Source organism: Diadema setosum, chromosome 16 (genome assembly GCF_964275005.1).
Source record: "Diadema setosum chromosome 16, eeDiaSeto1, whole genome shotgun sequence".
Lineage (NCBI taxonomy): Eukaryota > Metazoa > Echinodermata > Echinoidea > Diadematoida > Diadematidae > Diadema > Diadema setosum.
Window position 1 is genome coordinate 24,410,379 of NC_092700.1, and position 17,600 is coordinate 24,427,978.

At 36.2% G+C, this 17,600-nt stretch overlaps 1 long non-coding RNA gene across 1 annotated transcript; it reads left to right on the forward strand.

Moving 5' to 3' along the window:
• The first annotated feature begins 3,788 nt into the window (after nt 1-3,788).
• LOC140240139 (uncharacterized) lies at nt 3,789-13,122 on the forward strand. The gene is made up of 3 exons (XR_011902019.1): nt 3,789-3,835; nt 7,026-7,093; nt 12,972-13,122. It is a non-coding gene; the product is annotated as an uncharacterized lncRNA (long non-coding RNA).
• Nucleotides 13,123-17,600: the final 4,478 nt, after the last annotated feature.

Below are 17,600 nucleotides of genomic sequence, written 5' to 3' on the forward strand. Positions count from 1 at the left end.
TTAAGTATCTGCGCAATCACTGCTGGATGAGACGACTAGGACAGTGTATGATGTCACACGCATACAACGATATAAGGAAAATATAAGTGAATTTCACAAAACTTTACTCTTTGAAAAATTTCTTCAACTTGCTACTGATGTATGTTAGGGCAATATTATTCACCCTGCCTTCCAAAAGAGAGAAGTCAAGTGTTCTTTTGTTATGCAAGAAAAGTGAAAATATGTTGAACTTTCTTGATACTTTCTCTATATCCTTGTACACATGTGACATCACAAGCTATAGAAGTCTTCTCATTCAGCTTTGACTGAGAAGAAACTTCAAAAATTCATAACTCTGGAACGGATTGCCTTATTTTCCTCAAACTCTCACTGATGCATTTTACTAATATTGCTGTATATACTCAACCCTCATGTCTATTGAGGTGAACTTGTCCTTTTTCGGTCCCGTATAGGGTTATTTGAGACCAGTTTGTGTCCCGGACCTTCTGTGAAGTTGATGGGGAAAATTACTGAACAAAAAAAAAATTCCCCCTCAAGTTCACAGAAAAGCATTATGCTGCTCTCTTCAGCTGGGAAACACAAAATGTTGTCTTAACCAAACTGTAAAAACCTGTTAAAGATTAGTATGAATTACAATCTAAAACAAAATATGAGCTGGTATCCATTATCATGAAAGAGAATAACTAAACAAAATAACAAGTAAGAACTGAAAGAGCGAGCTTATATTTGAAAATTAAAGCCATGAGGAAAGACATGAATGTTCACAAAATAGTTAACACCTGAGAAGTTGGGTTGTCTCTGTGTTGTGTCACCTCCAAAACAATAAAATGTTTTTTCTTATCTTATACTTTTTACTCTCAAAAGTGACTAATATGCATGATTTGCAGGTAATTTTCAAGCAATTCAGAAAGATACGTAAAATATATTTTAGTAATGTCAACAATTTAAATGAATCTGGTGTATAGAAAATGTATCCCAGGTGAACCAAACACCTTTCACCAGTATTACAACATTTGTATGGTGGCTATCAAGAATGATGAAGAATTCATGAACATCCTTGACTTAATCTACAGCCGTATTTATAAAACTATGTGCAAACAAAAACGTACACAAGTCAAATAAGAATTTTTGCTTTTGGTATTCATACCGTATGTCCCAACCAAAACTTACAATGGTACCCTCCGCAACGATAACTTTAAAGATAGTGAATCAATCTAAAATACAATTTGAGGGATTGAAACTATAACTCATTGCCCACACCTTACAGAAAACCCCATTCAATTTGCTTCAGAGGTCAAAGAGAATTGAGGATTTTTGTAGAGCATGTCAGGAATCCCTTCCCTCCAAGTTCTGTATATTGTGTTTACACATTAAAATGCAGTTCCAAGAGCATCCAAGTGCTAAACTTGGAAGAATCAGACTCCTGACATCCTTTATAACAATCCACATTTCTTTGAGACCACTTAACCAAATTGACTGGGGCTTTCTGCAAAATAGAGCTAAGATGTTATAATTTAAGACCCCAAAGTAGAATTTAGCTGATTTGATCATATTGGGTGCTATCAATGCAAAAGTCTAATTGTAATTTTTTCTTTTTTTCTTTTTTTTTTTGGGGGGGGGGGTACATACATGTACTATATGAATACTTGAACACAATGTTAACATTGAATGTCACCTCCGAAACAAAGTTATTCTTCCCTGGTGTTGTGGAATAAATTGTTCTGAGAGCAAAGAAACATTACTAAAATGATCTCACACCCTCATCTCAATTTAAGGTAGAAAATGGAATGCCATGTTTCTTCAGGTTACAATATCTAGCTAATGTCCGTCATATTCTTACTGTAAATGAATCTTTCAACACAATGTTAACATTGAATGTCACCTCCGAAACGAAGTGATTCTTCCCTGGTGTTGTGGAATAAAATGATCTGAGAGCAAAGAAACATTACTAAAATGATCTCACACCCTCATCTCAATTTAAGGTAGAAAATGGAATGCCATGTTTCTTCAGATTGCAATATTTAGCTTACTTCCTTCGTCCAAATGGAAGGCAAACTACCGGTACCCATGCTAATTAATGAAGTGTAAAAAAACACTTGTTCTGTGTGGTTTATCTGCTTGAAACAGGAGTTGATTTCTTGTTCTCAAGTTATAGTTATTAACAGCATTGATAAAAAGAAGAAGTTTTGTGTTATTGTCACTCATTCTCAAAAAAAGTGAGTGTTAATATTAATGTCACCTCCGAAACATTCTATAGTATGTTAACTGTCACCTCCGAAACATCCATGTGTGAAAAATCCGAGTTTTAAAGAAATGATTGGAATTTCATTTAACCTACATAGGAAGGTAGCCCTTCGTAAAGACTTGTTATAGTATAGAGTTTGACCTGGCCTGCCCTCCAATAAATAGTTAAAATCTTAAAAATTACATGTCAATTGGTATTTTTACCAAAAATTTACAAATCTCATGTATTTTTTTAATTCACTTTATATTCAACCCCCAAATAGTTTTGATTCACAAACTATATATTGTTGTTAACCATATAAACTTTGCATGGTGAAGTTTGACTACAGAGTTTTGTCAATATGGTGCAATTCATGAAAGCAAAATTTTGCTTAAATTTACTTCAGGTGCCAGGGTTTTCCTTAAATTACACCAATAACCCTTCAGCTTTAAGGTCTGAAATGTTATTTTTTCAAAAATTTGAATACTTTCAAACAGGAATCAAACAGAATAATGAAAAAATATTTTGTTTGAAATTTTGACCCTCCCAGTACAAAAGTTACACCACTGATCGTAAAAAAGGCCGTATACTTTCCATATTCTGTTGGAAAACAAACAAACAAACAAACAAATAAGTGAAATTGCCCTGAAATTGAAGAGCAATGAATTAGACCTTGCGTGGTATGTGCGGCTTAATCACTGACCCTTGTCCGTATTGAATGATATCTATTGCCGAACATTGTTTTCAATCTTTTAAAATGACCAGACATCGATTTTGACCACATTAGTTAGATGAACTGTTGATAGTGATATTGATCCAATGAGGTGTTTGTGTGTGTGTGCTTGTGTGTGTGTGTGTGTCTGTGTGTCTATGTGTTTACCTGTGAAGCATTCGTAGTAAACTCGCCGACTCGCCGACCCTTAAAGATCATTAAATTGCAGCAAGAAAAAAAAAAAAGAGCGAATATGTTTTACCATCAATTTACAACAACGACATCAATGTGCATTTTGTATTTACAGTACGATAGGATAACCGGATTGCTGTGAAGACGGGCATTTCTTTTCACGTCATAATCATATCAAATGTCTGAATGAGAAGCACAAATCTTTCAAAGAGGCTGGGCAATGTGTTCAGTTTATCATACTACGTTATTCATGGTACAATCATAATTTCCTTTCCAGGAATGCAGGTTTCATAAGTAAGGTTTTCATGTTTCGAGCAAACTACGGACAAGCTGTCAGTTCGAAAACAAATCTTTCTATTCAAAAAGAGAAGAATAAAAAGAAGAACAAGAGACAAAGATGAGAACGTGAAAGACTGATTAGTTAGCACTCGGCAATCGAGTACCCCAAATTTTCTCTAAAATTGACATAGTGTATCAAAGTTGCAGCCAGTTCTAAACTATGAAGCACTGCACTAGATCGTTTTCATTGTGATAATAAAATCACATAATAACGGTCGAATATATTAAACTGCTTTTATTAAGCGTAGCAATTAATCCATTTCTTCTTTGCCTTTTTCTCCAGATGGTATATTCCCAGTTAATGGTAGTACAACTGTCAAGAGAAAGGATGAGGAATGCCATTGCGCTGTGTTTGTCTATCATGACAGGTGAGAGGTTCATTACACATGTCCCACTGTATTTACTTGTAGGTCTTTTTTTTTTTGTTGGAAATAGGGCAGTAATATTTGAGTAGCCATTAAGGATATTTGAGTATCATTGATTGAACAGAATCGGAGAATATAACCAAGGTAGATATTGATCCCGAATGTCATATTCTGGCATGTTTTTCCACAACTCTTATTATGTGACCGTGCACCACAAAACGTACAAAAAGTCGCACCCCTTGATTTTACATGAGGACTCAAAAATGGTGAAACGGGTCAGCCAAGTTAATCTTGAGTTTTTCATATTATCTGAAAGAGCTATTCTTCTTCTACATTACCCTTAAGTTTGGGATTATAGAATGAATGGGAGAGCGTGCTTTTTAGCAGTTTTTCTACATACCTTTTTAGTATAGTAGTGAGATCAGGTGTGACTTACAGAGTCCCTTTTCATATCTTGTGCACACTCTTTACTTTAATAACTTCACTCTTCACGCTAATGACTTTTCGAGAGATGACGCTACTGCTTTGAAATTTGGCATTAATTACGGCCTTTCCAGAGTTTGTGCTTTCTTTAAATTACTTAAGTTCGAAGAGTCCATTTGAATTGAGTTATACATCATTTTAAAGTGTAGAGTCTGCCTTTTCGGCATCTGCCATTAACTAGAAATTCATGTCCGGCGACTTTTAGTTGGTTTGTGGTGAAGGGTCACGTATGTTAGCACGTAAGGTGAGATAATGATCGATGTCAAATCCCGCTATTCGTCTTCGGTCTACCTAATGCAAGAAACGGAAATATAAGTATATTCATTATTAGGACGACACTATTTTTCATTATGTTTTATGAAATAGAGACTTAGATGATACAGGTATGTGTAAATTGCATCACTTTATTAGTTTACTGTGCACCGTATGTATATCAATTTTGAGACAATCATTCAAAAGACATGTGAATTGAAATGTTAACGTGATCTGTGCAATGACAGCTAATGATACTTTCAAGGTGATAACATCATTGCCTCCATTCCAACCTATGTATGAACCAGATGAGGTAGTCACTTGTTGTGTGATAACGACCGGTGATGCTGTCCGTGAAGGCGTGTAAAAATTTGAAAACAAAATGTGTATAGTTACTCACTTTATATGATGCGGAATTTCATCATTTTTTTTTTTTTTATAAAACATATATCGTTCTGTGTCTTAATTTGCATCAATTAATCCCATCCATACGAGGACCAAACCATTAATTCTATTGGAATTTCAGAATCCAGTATGAAACGGGTTAATTCAAATCAACCTTCAAATACAGTCACCTTTGACAGTGAAATTTCACTACCACTGTCATGTTAAAACTCTCTAACCGTCTTCTCACACTGAACGGGGTAACGGCAACGGTCCAAGTTTTGCTTTTGTTAATGTTTTTTCGGGTTGCTTTTTTGTTGTTTGTTTGATTATTTTTGTGTGTGTATGTGTGTGTTTGTTTGTTTTTGGATATGCTGGCGGGCCAAAAGGAACCATTTCTGGTTTCGATTTTAAAAAAATTGTTTCAAAATCACCCGAAATTTTGCTCTTATCTCAAAATCAAGTACAACAAAATCACCAGTAGGAGATTTGCTTTGTAATATAACCCTTATAGTGGGGAAAAGATAGTGTATAACAGAGCCAGACATGGTTTCTTTTGGCGCACCAAAGCAAAAAAAGAAAGAAACAAACAAACAAGCAAAAAACGTCAACAAACAAAACACAAAAACCCGACGATTGCCGTTACCGTGTTCGGTGTGCAGCGGCTTTAAAGCTGCCTATGTGCAAAGGCAAGTCTATTCAATTCAATATTCAATTCAATTTTTTCGAAAAGAACATAAAAATTTCACTTTCTTTGGTAATAAGGTTGCATAATCAAAACAATGTAAAATTGAGAAAACATAATTGTGGAACCTTGGGGTAACAAATAATGTTGTAATGAAAATTGTTTGACTGAAGTGATACAGACGGTAATATACATTACGGAAAACATCGAGAAATGGAGGGACCCACTAAAAAGACAATGCTTGTAGAGTGTGGGCCCCTCGGGTACAGAATGTCAATAGAAAATGAACTAATGCAAAAAGGGGAAAAAATGTTGGGAATAAAGTCAGGAAAAAAGTCTGGAAGCCCACTAAGAAGACAGTGTTACAGACAGACACACTTATACACAGGCGAATAAACATTAAACGAGACTGGGACGACAAAACTTATTGTATTTCTACAATCTATTGTATTTCTACATTCATTCACCGGAAAGGTACGTTCCCACAATCATTGCCGTTTTCTAACGAGAAACGCAGTGATTTAGTTCACACCATGGAGGTGGAAAGGAAACCCAGCTCCCTGATCATTCACTCGGACGAACGTACCGGAGAGACGGAATGTATCTTTTTTTTAGAACCCTAGTGACAATAATAAAAAAAAAAGGTAATGAAAATCAAGCACACTTCTCTAATCGCTGAAGTCACAAGACACCTCTAATTCATGATTTCAGTCAAGTATGTCCTTACACATTGTAACTCCCTTTGAGAATGTTTCTGGACAGTATTGGTTGGGAAGTAGCTCATTTTGTTTCTTCTTTTACTTCATGTTACTTTTATGTAATACAAAGGAGTGTTCTGCAAGCCTCTGTGTCAGCTTTGCGGTGAAGCTGAAACCAACTGTTTGGAAAGTAAAATGGACCCCTGCAGTTAAAAAGTAGAGAGGCCCTTCTCATATGGATTAAACACACAGTCAAATAGTGTGTTTATGTCAAAATGCTCCAATTATACACAGTATGTGAAACTGGGACATTTCACATAAATCACATTATATCACCGTCACGTGTTTATAAAACTACTAAATCAAGTTGGAGAAATGCATTTGTATCTCATTGAAAGATTAAAATATTTTGAGATTTTTACTACATTGTGATATGAAGAGGACAGTAAACAACTTTGAAGAAGTTGCTTTTTTATTTTTTATTTGTTGATAATTGTTTTATAGTGTGTTTTCCTTTTTCGAACATTTGCATCATACTACCGCATATGCATGTCTTTTGGGTGTCAGGGGGCTGTCAATTGGTAGTTGTGTTTTCAATGCAGTCATTTGTGTTGGTATCTCGAAGACCACAGTATCGAAACAAAATGAACTAAGTAAAGATGCACAACTGTGCATACCTTGTCACTTTTAGACCAAGAACGAGAAATGGCGCGATGTGGTTCATCTACGATTTCTGCAACATGGTTTATCACCAAATCCGTAAGTACGCAGTCTCCTAAATCTCATCAGCCATAAATCTAAGAACTCATGACTAAGGATTTTTTTTCTCTCTCTCTATTGCTTTAAATGTGTATTGCCAAACTCTTTGTAATCAAAGCATTACAAAATGAAAGCAATCAGAATGAGATAAACAGCTTAATCTTTAAAGGATGTCTTTGAAAACATGAGATAAAGCAAACGTATACAGCACACAAACCCAAGCACATTGGTCACCTCCTATAGTATTGACAGATACTGTACATAGGTATTCATAAAATCAGTTTTTACAAGCATGATACAAGACAAGCAAAAGCTCTACCATCGCGTCTGTTATTAACCTATACGTTATTATTTGGTTTGGTATATCTAGGAACAGCTTTAGCGTAAAGCAAAATGAATAAATAAAGACCCTAAATGGCATACCTTCTTCAATGTTAAACACACCTAACATACACTGGTGATTTAAGTTGTAATTTGGAGACCATAAACTTGGTAGACATTTCGAGTTCTACTCGACTTGACGGTATTCGACATACGGTATCTCTATGCTGATTTAAAAGAAAAAGTCAAATGGTTTATGAAAAAAAAAATACCGCAAAGGAGAGAGTTAGACCTGTCAGTGCGAGACGTTACAAAAGAACGATTTGGTTGTTTAGTCGCATTCCAACGTACATACTTCTTTTCCCCTACACCTCGAAAAAAAAAAGATGATTCCTTGAGGAGGATATGTGTGCGACACAAATTTCACAAAAAACCCCAAAAAGTGAGCACGAGTACCATGCATTTTTGCAGTGTTAGATATCGCTATCTCCCTCTTTCTTCCTCTCTATACTATAAAATCATATCATAATTATAGTAAAAGTTTTCTCTATTATGATTGTTGATATCACCCACTGTTTTTAATTCATCTGTTATCTGTATCTTTCTTCACATAATAAGCAGAACATTATTATTACTATTTTTACGGTCGATAAAATTCGACGTGCTGCAGAAGAACACTTTTATGGTTGTTAGCGTTTGCAGCATGAAGAGAAGTTTAATACAACGTGATTATTACACGTGGCTTGACAAAACATACATGTATTTAGTGACACTTTGGGTGTCTTCACATGTTTGCATTAAGGCCGCACTTTTGGTATCCAAATGGATAAAGTATAGAAACCAATATGAGCACAACTACGGGCTGGGGGCGAGAACAAGGTTTCCTTTAGGGCAAAAACCTCATGAAGAATAGTCCATACCAATGTTTCTCCTTGAAGTGGGTTACAAATGTCTTTGTTTCGAACGTGATATTTCACACATACTTATGAGTCACGTGTTTTTAGATGCCTAAATATCTTTGAGAGGTAAAGGATAATAAACGTGAAAAACACTCTTGGTATCCAATGTATAACTGTACCAATTGGTTCAAATTTAAATTGAACTATATTACGTTAGATGAGGAAACCTAGAAAAATGAGACATTATTATGAGAAAACATTAAGAATATGCGCTCTCTTTGTTCATGTTTTGTTTTGTTTTGTTTTGTTTTTGTTGCTTTTTTACCTTTATCCACACAAAATATTTACATCACTACAAATGCTACTCTAAATGTAGTAGTAACATATAGCTTCGACAATGTGGATCAAAATTCGACCCATGACAGTTAAGTTTATGCTTTACGCTTACTAGTATACCAGAACTGGGTGTCAATTTTTACTACTTATCACGTCAGAGCTAACTCTGAGCTCCATCCTTACAATTCAGTCGGGAGCTGCGTGACTCCTCGAAAAACAAACGCTGGCCCGTAGAGCTGCCCCCAAGGAAAAACGCAGTATCTACATCCAGCTCTATTTCTCAACAACCGAGATATTCACCATTTTATATTTTTGCCAAAGCCCCTGGAGAATATACTCTTTTGAAAAATTCCTTCATTGTGGAATTTTAGTCTACCTAGCTACCAATTTTCCTGGAAAATGTAGATACTTTGGGGAAACCCCATGCAATTGACTGATTTCCCCAAAGAAAAACGCAGTATCTACAGCGGAATGACTATGATATTCATTGTACAAGTATTCATGATGCACCATCCTCAACCTTGGGCCCTGGGGGATGCACCCTCCATCCCCCCATTTATGCCCTGATTACAGAGCAGGCTTCATAACATTAACAAAATAAATAACAGATCGTTCTTGGAACGTTTACTTTTTCAGATTGCAGCTCAAACCTAAAAAGTAAAACATTCCCAGACCGATCCAGCTGTAACGTTACGTGTTTAATATGAAGCTTGCCAGGGCCGTAATGTGATGCTACATGGCCTAGCCGCTAACTAGCATCTAGATCTAGATCTGTACAGTCTAGGCTAGAGTCTGTCTAGACCAAAATAAATTTAAATCGGATGTCTGGACCTAGATCGATCTAGACTAGTTTTTTAAATATCGTTTATTCTAGGCCCATTCTAGGCTGGCTACGTAGCAGGCTACACTAGTCTACAGCCTCAGGCTATACATGCACAATACTGACAGAAAAAAAAAAAATAGCCTAGATAGTTTAGTCTAGGCCCTACACGAGACAGGACTCTTTAATTAGAAAAAAAGTACATCTAGGTCTAGATCGAAGTTACATCCGAACTCTAGGCCTATTCCTTCTGGGTCAAACCAAAGTTTTTTATGTCATGTAAATTTGTGATGTAACTTTTTTTTACTGGTAAGTTGTATTTAGACTTCTTAGTTTTATAAACAGGCCTGCCCTATCGTTAGGCCTATTCTAGTCCTAGATCTTATCAAAAGAGGAGCACTCTTTAAAATTATAGGTGCATCGAGATTCAAATTGTTCTTTTTGCCTTTAAATTTGCATGCATCGCTCTTAAATTATTTAAGTTTAAGTTAGACTAGAACCTACATGATACATCTGTCTAACTGAAGAATCAGATGTCATAGATCTAACATGTTACTGTAAGTCTAGTCTAGTGACGTAAGTTAGAAATTTTTAAGCAAGATGTGACTGCTTTTTTATGCTAATAAACGTGCATATTTCTTGTTACTTACAGGGAGGAAGAATTAAGCCGCAACAATCTGCTAAAATAGATATCTACCGTGGTATGTTCTTTTTTTTTTTCACTTTCGGAATACGGACCCTGAAAGTTCTGATTAAGTCTAGCCACTAACTTCACTCTAACTTTAGAAAAGAGACGCAAGACTCAAACGTTACTGTCTATAAACGAGTTAGACAAGTCTTAACCTAGACTTAGACTTAGATCTATAGGGTCTAACATGTTACATAACCTGACGTTTATCCAACACAACACAAATAGATCTATTGCCTTTCGCCGAAACTTTCGCATTCGGAGCCTGAGGAATTTTGACTAGTAGGGTCTAGGCCTATCATTAACAAGGTTACTTCACAACAAGTTAACATTGAAATACAAAAGATGTTCATTATCGTGGTAGAATATGAAAGAATAAAGCTGATCGTTTGTCACACGAAGCCTATACCTTGTCTCTGGGAGTAGAGGAAGCCTGCAGGTGAAGGAGACCATTATCAATAATTTCAAAGCGGCCACTGTGCGATATTGTTTCTCACCGTCAATGTTCCTTTTGTTTTCTACTGAACAAATAAAACACGTACACACAGATTAAAAGAAAAATACAGACTTGATCATGAAGCCGATCACTTAGCCACGATTAGCCGACGAAGACAACACAAGAGGAACATAAAAAGACACTAATCTAAGGAACCAAGAAGGAGATACCGGAATGGGGACGAGTTGATAGAAGAAAAGATATACAGTGTAAAGGAGTTCCGAGCTTGAAGGTCCTTTTTACCTTTGGGAGCAGTGATTAAAAAAAAAAAAAAAAATCAAGAGATCATAATAAATTTGATGTAAAAGTGTAGGTCTGTTGTATCACAAAACATCCTACCATATACAATTTTCGCAATAAAGCCTAGAATATAAGGAGATATCGGTATTTTTCTCAATAAACCACAACTGTAGACGGTTTAGTCTGGAAACATTCTTATTATAGCTATTGTTCACATTTTGTGTATTAACAATACATAACATCGATTGTACGGATTCAAATTTTGACAGTGGTTGTTTCTATCCCTAACTCACATTTAGAACTATTTTAAAGCACTAATGCTGGGTATTGTTTCACCTGCAAATTGTAAATTATGCCTTTAAACTTAACATTATGTATCAAATATTAAAAAAAAAAACAGTAAAGGCCAAATTATCAAATGTCACCCGAACTAGCTGAACAACAACAACAACAACGACGACGACAATGGTTGTTTCGGTTGCAGGGTTTCGGTTTGCAGGGAAGGAATTTGGCTTTTTTTTTTTTTTTAGATTTGGGGCCACCACCCCTCACCTCCACTCACATGACGGTAATAATAATTATAATAATTGATATGATTTATATAGCGCCAAATCTACTCTGCAGAGTGCTCTAGGCGCGGAAGGAAGAGAAAGTGAAGGAGATAAAGGACATACAAATATCAAGTACATGTAATGTGTAGTCAAATTGAGGCTTTAAACAAGTGAGTTTTTAGACTGCTTTTAAAGGAGTCTGGTGAAGAACAATTTTTTTTTTACGGCTGAAGGTAAGTTATTCCATAAGGTGGGAGCAGCATGACCAAAGGCACGTGTGCCCCATATTGTAGTGAATCTTGGAATTATCAGAGAACCGGAGTTGGATGAGCGTAAAGATCTAGCAGGGATGTAGTTATGGAGTAAGTCAATGTTATACTGAGGAGCAGCGCCCTGAATGCAATGAAAAGTCAAAAGTAAAATCTTAAAGATAATGCGATCTTTGACTGGTAACCAATGAAGTGATCTCAAAATAGGGGTGATGTGAGTGTGCTTCTTGGATAGTGTGATGATGCGTGCTGCCGCATTTTGAAGCCTCTGTAGCATGGAGAGCTGAGTTTGTGGTAAGTTAAATAAGACAGAGTTTCCAAAATCGAGCCTAGAGGATATCAAGGCATGGACTAATTTTTCGGTAGAAGAGCGGTTCAAATATTTTCTAATGAAGCCGATATTACGAAGTTGGTATCTGACAGATCTACAAATGCTAGAAACTTGATGAGACATAGTCATATTACAATCTAGCATTACACCCAGGTTGCGACAGGTGTGGGACACACTAATTGACATGCCGGAAAAAGAGATAAAATTAATGTCAAATTTACCTAATTGTGTCTTCGAACCAAACATTTAAAACTCAGATTTATCCATATTCAATTTCAAAGAATGTGAGTTCAGCCATGAACTGTAAGGGAAGCAGCTGCTAAAGTCTGGTATCATTGACATCGTTTCTGGTCGCTATAATCTTTCTAGGATTTGTTGTCGAAGCATGAGCAGGACATTGCTTATTTTGATCATTTTGTTGCTGTAAAAACACATTGTAAGGTTATTATGCTTTGTTATATGGATGTATCGATAGATAGTATATCACTCGAGTTTTGTGTGTATTTGATGTCAGGAGCCTATGTTAAATTCATATTGTCCTGAACATGTTTCCCTCTGACTATAGTTCTCCATTTCCACCCAGAACTATTTTGCTTCATTTGATTCCAGTTATTTTTTGCATGTTTCCCCAAGGTGCCCTTCTTGTAGTATCTGTGAACAGAGTCTCTTGGGACTCCACGACTGAGCAGATTGCATTGCTATTACATGCATGCTCGTCGAGAGACGCAACATAAGGAAATATATCATGTTAATTATCGTGGAGTCGCAGTGGTGAAAACAATCGCGAGATAAAATCCAGCATATTTATTTTTTGTGCTGTACATGGAAACACGTAGTCAAGTTTCAGTTATCAACCATGTTATTTAAAAAATCAAGACTTACCGTGGTTACTTTGTTTGTTTGCTTGTTTGTTTCATTTTCTTTTAGATTTATGTGAACCGATTATTGTGGTGACCCACGAGAACGAATATGCCAACGCGGAGGCCGTTCGTCAGGATATCTACAGGTCCATAGCACGTTGGCACAGGCCCAAAATCCTGATGTTTGAAAACTATACCCAAGCAAACAACGAGGAAGACATCGAGAAAGACATTAAGTATCTAGAATTCCTCTTGTGGGCACTGGAAAGGTGCGACTTAGTGCTCGTTTGATATCGGTGACTTGCCCATAAATCTATGAAACCTGTGAACGTCATATTTCGCCATTCAGAAAAATATATTATACACTCCCTTGGATGTCGTTGTGGCAAGGGGTCTTGCTTCGCATGTTTCTGTTTAGGTGCATAAGGTTGTAAATATTATCGTGATGACTTTTCTCCAAAGCAATAATAATTATTTCAAGTACTTGATGTTGATTAGCAGCCTCTGTTCTTAAATCCGTTGTGGATTAATGAAGATTTGTGGGGCAAGCATGCAATATGTTAATCATGAGAAACTTTTAGGGGTTATTATTAGCACCACACTCTAATACATTGATTTTGTATTGTTTGCTTCCTCTTGTTCTTTTCCTTTTCTTTCTCTCGTACAATATATATATATATATATATATATATATATATATATATATATATATATACATACAAATGTATATATATATACAGTACTCTCCATGTAATCGGGTATTGCTTAAACGGGTACTCCGTTTGTTTGGGTAGAAATATCAAAATCAATTCCAATGCACGTTAAAATTACCTGATAATCGGGTTGCTTCTCCGCATAAACGGGTAAATGATACATAATATAATTTCTACCCACATTTTATCGCAGATATAATTCTTTAAGAAACCATGAATGTCAACATTTCCACGGCTAATCGCATTCTCCGCTTAATTTGCAAAGACGACCGATCATTTTACGAGTGATGAAAATACATGTACCAGTACCGACTTGCCACATGTAAATGGACATTTCACATGTAGCTGGCACTCACAATTGCAGAGTCAGTCAGGAGTTGAACACACTTGCGCTCCTCCCTTGTTCCGCAACAACATTTCACAATACGAGAAGTTTGCAACGAAAATCAGGTCATGCACCAGGTCCTTAATTTTGCTTTTCCCCAGTCACTTCTCGAAAAGTAAACCGACGTTCTACGTGAGAGAAGTATTCATTTCGGAAAACGCCTGCTTGTTAGCGAGGAGTCCATATTCAAACGACAAAATTTTCTATAACATATTTGTCCATAAAAAGAGTGTAAATTTTTGCTCGTGACTGAGCAAATGTAAGGTATAAGTATAATGTGCCGTGCAAGGACGCGTGTTAAGCATACAATGTAGGTGTTTGGTGCAGTGTACAATGTATTATGTACATACACATTGTGTGTGTCAATTGTGAATGAAACGTGATCTTCTGTTAGTGTTAAAGGTACTAGCCCACATTTGCAAACCCACGAAAATCAAAACTGCATAAAACAGGTCCAATATGACTTCAATGTACAAGTTATAACAGTAACATACCTCACCTGTTGCTCTTTGTCTATATACTTCCATTCGATAAAAGAGAGAAAATCGTCGTTTTAAAATAAATTTTCAAACCTGGTCAACCCGACCCAAAATCGAATTACGAGCGCGGGCTAGCTACGTACTAACAGCGACCAGCCCCAACGTGCAGCGTTGGGGCTGTGCCGTTTTCGCATTCAGATCGAGGAGGAGTTGTACAAAACGGGTGCCGTTTCGGCGCTATATTTCCTTAATTTTTCAACAAAAACTACTAGGAATACTTAAATGGGTCGATTAAACCTAAATGATTAATTTCGGCGACTGTTTGATGCATTTCATTGCTTATGATGCAGAAAATGTTGTCTTATAACGCGAATATCTTCAGCTCACCTATGCTCACTGAAACTGACAATCGCTTGCACAGGCGCACAGCATGCATGCAGTGCAGTGCATTGACAGCATGCGTAATGCGTACTAATGGATATAGCAGCAAGTCTCTCCACTGTTGCACTAGGGCAGGACGCTTATTACTCCTAGAAAAATGTAGAAAAATTTGCAGTTTCTAGATAAATGGGTGAGAAAAACCAAGTCGAAAAGGTAATGTATTAATTGTCACTGTGTTTATGATAGAAATTTAGCCGTGCTTTATTTGTGAAGTCGCCGTGAATGTGGCAGTGATTTTTGCTCCCGCTCAGCTGCGAGGTAGCCGCCAGGACCGCGCCTTGCGGCGCGGTCTCGATCTCCGGGGCTAGCTACTAATACGTATATGTAACTTACACATGTATCGCATGCAAGTAGTACGTACGTGGACCGGAGCTAGCGAGCGTTATACGCATGCATACGGTGCATTTTCATTTATTTTTATGAAAGTAATGGACTAGTTGGAACGAAATTTTGCACAGGTGTTACTGCAATCATACCCAAACCCCATGCTAACTATGAGACCAATTGCTGCAGGTTTACAAATGTGGGCTAGTACAACGGTGTACCTTTAATCGGGTACTCCGCTTAATTGGGTAAGAAACGCTCCGCTAGAGCCTACCCGATTATGCGGAAAGTACTGTATGATTATATATAAATATATATAATATGTATGTATATATATATTTGAAGAGTTTGTTTGCAAATTAAAACCGATAAATCCATATTTGTCAAATGGAGATATTTGCGATTCAAGGTCAAGAAAAATAAAGAGAATGATAAAAAAAAATGCTTCTTTTGACCATAACTTCAAAAATATACCTTTATATGTAGTGACCAATATATCATTTAAAAGGTATTATTTTGTACTTTATGACAGAAACCGTACTTCAAAATCTTCAAAAATGGACTTATCGGTTTTTGCAAACAAACTCTTCATATATATAAACATATGTACATAATATGTCTTTCCTCTTCTTATTTTCTCAGTCAAGGCCCATTTCAACACGTGGGTCGGGTAAGAGTTGTATAGGCAAAACGGACCAATGTGATCTATCGATACCCAGTGTTCTTTGACTGGATGTCTCTCTCTCTCTCTCTCTGCTTCCAAACAGCTTGGAATAAGCATATCGAGGATGTCAGTAGCATTATAATCAATAGATATTACACACCAACAAAAATACAATCTCAACTATCTTCATGATAAAAACAATAGCATAGCTATGCATGTAATATTATATTTAGTGCATGACTATCAATGCACTGTGTGAAGTGTTCACACAATTCATGGTAAATGATGCATACCGAGTGAGTCCTTGCAAGACATGTTGCTGCTTACAATGATATAGAATTTAAAAAAAAAAAATCTTAGCGAAAAACGGCCTTCGGAAAAGTTACATTCGAGAAGTCAGATGGAACAAAATTTAAGATGGCGTTTGCACTGTATAACGTGTACGATTGCAGAGTCATGTCTGATTCAGAACATTGCTATCTCTTTCTCTCTCTCTCCCTCTCTTTGTCTCTCACACTCTTTTAACTTGACAAGAGTTTCTCGGAATTGGTGCTTAGTAATATTGACTGTTATGTAACTGATTTCCGAAGAATTATCAATGCAAACAGAGTCAGAGAAATTAGATATGCTGCTTGATAACATTGCACTGCCAATCTTAAAAAAGAAAAATAATGAAAAAAAATATAAGCATATTCGAAACATATTGTATAAGCGGTAAATGAATATTTCATGTTATTATTGTTGATATCAAAATTAATGGCTGTAGTTGTTTTCCTATATCAAATGTAATTACTAAGATAACGTGTTTGTACTTCCTCTCTTCTTCTTTCTTTCACGACAGTTTTTTTTTTTTTTTTTTTTTTTTTTTTTTTTTTTTTTTTTTTTTTTTTTTTAACCAATACGATTTACGGACGCTCACCTCAATTCGTTGCACTCTGTACGTTCTGTTCTATCATTTTTTTTTTCTCTGTATTCAGCGTATGAAACATTCAATTTTGCACCTAAGCAAGACCCAAGACAGGCAAGACCTGCAGACCTAAGAATACACTTGCTTTAAATTACTAAATCTGCGTTGCTTGTTAGCATTATAACATATGCAAAATTATCATAGCTCTTGTCCATCTTACCCCATGAGGTGCACGTGACTAAACCTATGGGCAATTAACAAAAGAATGTTAACATTATGAGATCAACTACAACGCGGAGGAAGTACGGAAGTGGCAAATGATGGAGAGTGTCTGTGCTCTCAACATTGCACCAAGAATCTCTAGTTCTGAACAAGTTCGGGTGTGACTAAATAAACCGTGTGCAAGTTTTCTTGAAATGTATAGATTACTCTCTTTTTTTTTCTTTTTTTTTTTTAGGTATCATTAGTTACAAACGTATTTTCCTTTTGAACTATTTTGCCATGCATATGTGTACTTGTTATATTGCCACTGCCTGTCGTTTTTGTGACAAAATTTCTTCTAACAATTAATATTCGCTGTTGTCACCCAAACTACATGTATGTCTGCATGATTTCAGTATAGTTGTATAATAGCAATTAAATACACATTATACACACAACACATCACGCACATTACAGAGGAACATGGTTGATCGAACGTGGTTTTCGAAACAACTGGTATACGCATATACACTTGTTCTATTAAAGCGAAAGAGAGTAAGTAAAGACTAATTAGAGCGTTAG